The sequence below is a fragment of the Lontra canadensis genome, unplaced genomic scaffold (genome assembly GCF_010015895.1).
Source record: "Lontra canadensis isolate GAN:19392208 unplaced genomic scaffold, GSC_riverotter_1.0 scaffold74, whole genome shotgun sequence".
In the NCBI taxonomy this organism is placed as follows: Eukaryota; Metazoa; Chordata; class Mammalia; order Carnivora; family Mustelidae; genus Lontra; species Lontra canadensis.
The window spans coordinates 3,223,931-3,229,930 of record NW_022631068.1 but is presented as its reverse complement, the minus strand read 5'-3'; the positions used below and the strand labels follow the sequence as shown (position 1 = coordinate 3,229,930).

The 6,000-nt window shown below is 53.4% G+C and overlaps 1 protein-coding gene across 1 annotated transcript in view; it reads left to right on the top strand.

Moving 5' to 3' along the window:
• Positions 1-740: 740 nt before the first annotated feature.
• The window catches only part of PTPN5 (protein tyrosine phosphatase non-receptor type 5), a 53,300-nt gene continuing 48,040 nt past the window's right edge, over positions 741-6,000 (top strand). Inside the window, exon 1 of the mRNA XM_032881192.1 lies at positions 741-1,024. The gene's annotated coding sequence lies outside the window, so the exon portion shown is untranslated. The remainder of the gene's footprint in view (positions 1,025-6,000) is intronic.

Here is a 6,000-nt window from a genome sequence, read left to right as displayed (position 1 = left end):
GGCAGCTCCTTGCACGTCCCGGCCCCTGGTGCCCAGAAGAAAGCCAAGACAGGTGCGTGCCCCACCACGAGCATCAGGCCGGAGAGACCCGGCGGAGCTAGGTCTTGCTCCCCAGAAACTGAAGAAAGAAGAGTGGGAAGGCGGGTGCCTCATGCGAGCCCTGGAGCAGGTCCTGGGCACCCGGCACTGTGTGCGCCCGGGTATGCAACCACTCCGTGCAGATGTTGGCATCTTGCGGGCAACATCGGGGAGCGGCACAGCACCCTCTCCAGGCACCCTCCGGTCCCCCCCCCGCCCCCGGGACTGACCCCTTTGTCTTGCTCTCCTTTACCCCCATCTGTCTGCCTGTACGTCCCGCACTGGGTTCGGAGCGCACAGCCCCGCTGGGGTCCCTCTGGCGGTGGCCGTATAGGCGCAGCCCGGGCCCGGGGCTCCCGTGAAGAGAAAATCATGAATGAAATGCATGCGGTTCTCCCGCTCCCCCGCCCTCGCTGTCCAGGCAACCTCCGCGCGGGGGCGGCGCGCGCGGGGACTCCGCACAAAGTAGGGGAGGGGGCGCCTGAGAGCAGGGTCAGGGACTAAGGCTCGGGGATCCGGCCCCACTCCGGCCCCTGGGCGCTGCCGGAGCTCCCACGCCCCGCCCGCCAGCCCCGCGGGCCCTGCGCAATTCCCGGGGAGCGGCGCCAGGCCGCCCGGGGGCGGGGCGGAGCCGGGGCCGGGGGTTGCCGAGCAGACCCCGCGGCTGCGCCCGCGACTCCGCAGCCCAAGCGCATTTAGTGGGGCGGCCGGGCAAGGGAGCGCGCACGGAGCGCGGGACGGAGCGCCGGGCGGACGGACCGACGGACGGACGCCCCCGCACACGCAGACGCACAGAGCTCGGCGCGGCCCCCGTCACACACACACACACACACTCGCGCAGACACACACAGGAACACACGCAGACACACGCACACTCGCGCGCGCATATCCTCCCGCCAGCCTGCCAGCCCGCCCGCTCGCCGGTGCCCGGAGCCCGCTCTGGCCGGTAAGTGCGGCGCCTCTGTGGGCGCCTTTGTGTGGGGAGCGGGGAGGTGGAAGGCACAGGGTCCCTCCGGGGGCCGCCCAGCGAGTGAGACCTCCTCCAACCCCCAGGGCCGAGAAGCCAGAGCCCGCCACCGCCACGCCCCCATGGGGCTCCCTGCGCCCCCGGACTGGGGGAGGGGGACCCGCGCCGGGGAGGGGGCTCGGCGCTAGGTACCGGGGAGAGAGCGGCAGCCACTCCCCACGAAGCTCGTGCACGGTTCCCGGGAAGGATGGAGGCGGTGGTCCCGGGTCCGAGCCTCCGTGACCGAGGCTGGTGCGCGGCTCTTGGCTGCATCGCCTCTCCGGGGTCTGAAGCTCCGGAGGGAGGCAGGAGATCGCCGCTAGCCTGCTGGCCTGTAAAACGAACTCCCAGCCTTCCCTTCGCTTCGCCTCCCCCGGACCGACAGTGTAGCTTAAACCACCAGCTACCCACCCACCCTCAAAATAAGAGCCCAGCGCGTTCCCCTCCCCCAGCATGTCCCTTTTTCCTAGATGAGGCCGAGACTCCTGCAAAATCCGGAGATTGTCCTGATCAGAGCCCTGAGGGGCTTACCTGACCAAGGATCACGTGGCTTAGAGGGTCAGAACCAGATGAGCCCTTGGAACTCACTTAACCCCCTCACTGTACAAATGGGGAAACTGAGGTCCAGTGAGGTGGCTTGACCAAGGTCACCAGAGTTAGTGACAAAGCGTGCCTTAGAATTTAGGGTCTATGGCTTTCCTATTCATTTTTCTCCTACATGATTCAGTTCTATAGCCACTGAAACCCCAAAATTCATCTGAGTGTACCTGCAAAGTCTTTGTAATTCCAGCCCTGCCCCCACTTGGAGCGGCAGGTGCCTTTCATTTGCTACCATCCTTACTGGGGGGGGGGGGGGGGAAGGGTGGCCTTTAGTTTGCTTCAGTCAGCCTCAAAGGAGAGCTCTCTTATGCAAGCAAGCACTCCAGGTTTGGGGATTTGATTGGCAAGAATGAAGCAGCTCTGGGCAGGAGATCAGATTCTAGGATGTTGGGCTCTCCCAGAAGTCATTGAGTCTGTGTCCTCAGTTGGACCAGTTGCTGTGGCATTCAAGAGTCAACCCCTTCCCTCACCTTGACCTGACTATACGGCTTCCCAGTCACGCTCCCCTCCTTCTTAATGGCCTGCATCTTATACCCAGGCCCCTTGGGTCGTCCCTTTGTGGAGGTCCCCCAAATCCTTCATGTCCGGCTGCCCCTTCCTCCTTGATGTCTGTTAAGTATGGCCTCTTGATGTTGCTGACAAAGCTGCTGGGGAAGCTTGAGTTACAGCTTCATCAGGCTCAGGTGGTAGCTCAGGGCAAGGCTCCCTCAAGGGCAGCTGGGTGTCCCCAGAGCTGAGCCCGATGCCTGGTGCAGACAGGGTGCCCCGAGAGGTATGTCGAAGGAGTACAAGCTGGGTGGTGAGTGGAAGAAGTCAGTCACTCTTGAGGAGACTCAAGACGTAGACAACATAGTTGGCAAGGAGGGCAGTGTTCAGTCTGTAGGGGCCTGAGGCTCTTGTCTCAAGGGCTTCCTTCTTGAGTGGGGTGAGCAGCCTGGCAAGGTGACTAGGTGTCCTAACTTCAGGGACGACCACTCAGGCCGTAGGCCCCAGAAATGGCATTGCACTCCAGAAGCACCATTTACGTAGACTTCCTAATGCGTGGTGCCCCTTGGCTTTCTGTGGAGCAGTGGCTCCTACCCTGAAAGTGGAGAGATCTGGGTTCCAGGCCCAGCCTTCTCCTCGCTGGCTGGACAGGTTCAATGAATGCTCATAACCTCTCTGGGTCTGAGATTCTCCATCTGAAAGATAAGATTATGGGATTGAAAATTTGCAGGGTACCTTTCAGGGCTGAACCAGGGAGAAGGGTGGGGGGAAGGGGATCACTTATTTATATAACTACTGTGGGCCTGCTTTTCCTCTTCTATTACTCTGTGAGGGAATACAATGAGGTGAGATAATTTATGTAGGGTACTTAGCACAGTGCCTGGGGCATAGAAGGAGCTCGGGAATAGGCAACTATTAATACCATTAGAGCCCAGGCTTTGTGGGTATACCCTCCATATCTTCCCTCTTCCATTGCCCAAAGACATGGGATTTTAGGGCCCCAGAATCCCTCTTTCCCCAAAATTCCCTTCCCCACCTGACTTAGGGCTCAGCTGGCATAAGACATCCATGAAACCTCCCTGGGACAAGGACCGCTTCTCTTCATCCATTGTTTCGCAGCTAATTGTGATGGAATTTAGTAATTGATATAGTGTCAAAGCTTTTCTTACACTGTCGCTTACATTTAATTCTCTAACACACCCATGATAGCCACAGTGTTATCATTCCCATTTTACAAACAGGGAAGCTAAGACTCAGAGTCGAACTTATCTAAGGGTGCATAATTTAAAAGTCTTAGCCAGAGAGCTGTGCCTTGAGCTCAGATCATCTGAATCCAGATTCTGAACCTTCCTTATCATATCACCTGTCTTTTCCCAACCCCTGCCCTAAAAGAGATACAGATGACCTTTGGGAAAGAGTTGAGCAGAAGGATGGATTTTATTCTTCTGGAAAATCAGGAGTCGCCTCTTGGAGAAGCTGTGTAGCATATGAGTTGGGTCTACATGATTAGTACACTAGAAGAAAGAAAGGGCATTATTTCAAGTGTTAGAGGGAGCATGAACAGAGAACAGGCAGCGGGGCCTTCTCGGGCGTGTGTAGAAACTGGGAAGTGTTTCATTCCAACTGGAGCAGAAAGGATAACAGAGGAGTTGCAAGAAGGAAGACTGGGTAGGAAGGTGGAGGCAGTTTCTGGGAGCATTGAATGCCAAGCTAAGAGACTGGTCTTTAGTTTCTGAGTAGAGGAGAGACCTGATCCAGCCTGGCCAATAGGAATCTCGTCCTGGCTGCCGTGTGGAGAACAGATTGGAGGGGAGGACCCACTGGCAGGGGGCCCAGGTAAGACACAATGACAGTGTCTAAGTGAGAGATAAGGAGTGGGGGTGGTCGTAAGAATGAAGACAGAAAGGAGTTGATGCAGGAGGCCAGAGTGTCACCGAAATGGGCAGGGGTTTGGATGTGGTGCTAGAGGGAGGGGGGAATGAGAAGTGGTGGCAAGGGTTTTGAGCCTGAGTTTCTAAGGATGCCATTCACAGAAAGAGCCTAACAGGAGGGAGGAAAGGGAAGCCTGCCAGTGGGGGCTGTGGGTCTGACAGGACGCCATAATGACTCCTGCAATGCTGGCTCACTGAGCACCCTGAACTGTCAAGAGCCAGTTTGTTCATCCATTCATTCAATCTCCAGATACATATAAACATCTGTTATGTGCCAGGTTGTTCTGGGCTCTGGGGATACATTGCTGAAAAAGATGAACTTCCTGCCCAAGCTCTACCAAGGGAGACAGAAAATAAAACATAAGCAGAGATATGACATTTCAAGGGGTGAGAAGTGCTCTGGAGAAAAATAAAACAGGGTGGGGAGGGGGAAGAGTGAAGGAAGAGATTTGCCTTTAAACAGAACTATCTTTGAGGAGGTGAGAGTTGACCAAAGACCTGAATGAAGTGAGGAAATCAGGGAGAAGAGCATTCTAAGAAGAGGAGACCACCAGTGCAAAGGCCCTGGGGTAAGAATACCTTGGTGTTTTCAGGGAGCAACAAGTGTGGCTATAAGAGATGGACAGAGAGGAAGGGTGGTAAGGAAAAAGGTAGAAAAGAGGGGCAGGGCCAGATCATGTAGGTGTTTATAGGCCTGAGGAATAAGAAATCACAGTGTTAAGGAGTCCCAAGATAACCAGAGTCCTATTCTCCTTGTATTCTTAGTGACTAGCAAACCAAACCCGATACTCCGTGCTAGCTCACCAAATAGTTGTTGAACGCATGAATGTTAGAAATGACCATTTATGTATGAAGCTGCATACTTTGGAATTATATGAACCACTAAGTATATTACGACAGAGTAAGGTGTAGTAGGATCAAAATGATAAAGCTCAGATGATTTGAATATGTTGTCATTCAAGTATGAAAAGTCCACAGTTTGCAGATTTGTTGGAGAGCAAGGATCTTGGTGAGAATGTCTAATTTTGGGCTGATGTAGGGGCTAAACCGTTCATGGCCAAATCTCCTGGTCAGTGTGATGGTCAAAGAAAGACCCTAAATTGCCGTTCCTTTGCTTGGTGAGGTGGTTTGTTGAAGTCATTAGAGAGGCTTCAAGTCAGATGTTCCCCTGCCCCAGAACTCTCTGGAAGTCGCTCAGAGGAACTTGTGGACTTCAGCAATGGGCAGCCTGTGGGTGTCTGGAGTCAGCCACAGAGATTGTATGTTTCATCATCAGCCTAAGGGTGTTGCCTGGGCTCAAAAAATGAATTGCATTATAAAAATAACATGACCGTACTGTAAAGCAAATGTAAGACGAACCATGATCTTGAACATCCTGTTCTGTTTCTTCTGAAAATCTTTTTTTCTTCCTGCAGTTTATTTTTTTTATTTAAATTTCAGTTAGTTAACATAGAGTGTAATGTTAATTTCAGGTGTACCATACAGTGATGCAACACTTCCCTATATCACCAGGTGCTCATCACAATTAAGGACTCTCCTTAATCCCTATCTGCCTCCCCTCACCTACCTCCCCTCTGGTAACCATCAATTTGTTCTCCATATCAAGAGTCTGTTTCTTGATTGTCTCTAAAGGTCTGTATTTTTTTTAACGGGTGAAATCAGTCCACACTTAGCTTTAGTATCTTGCGTTTTTCACTTAACACTTTATCATGACTTCTGTGTTCCATCCTGATCTTTTTTTATCCTCAGTGGCTTTACTCTATTTCGGTTAACCATTTCCTTGTTGGTGGATCCCGTAGTGAACATCCTCAACCACAGCTTTTCTATCTCAGGTTCTTGAGGCTTCCGTTTTGAGGAACCTCAAGAGGGTATGATGGGGCCATGGAGGGGTTAAAGAGG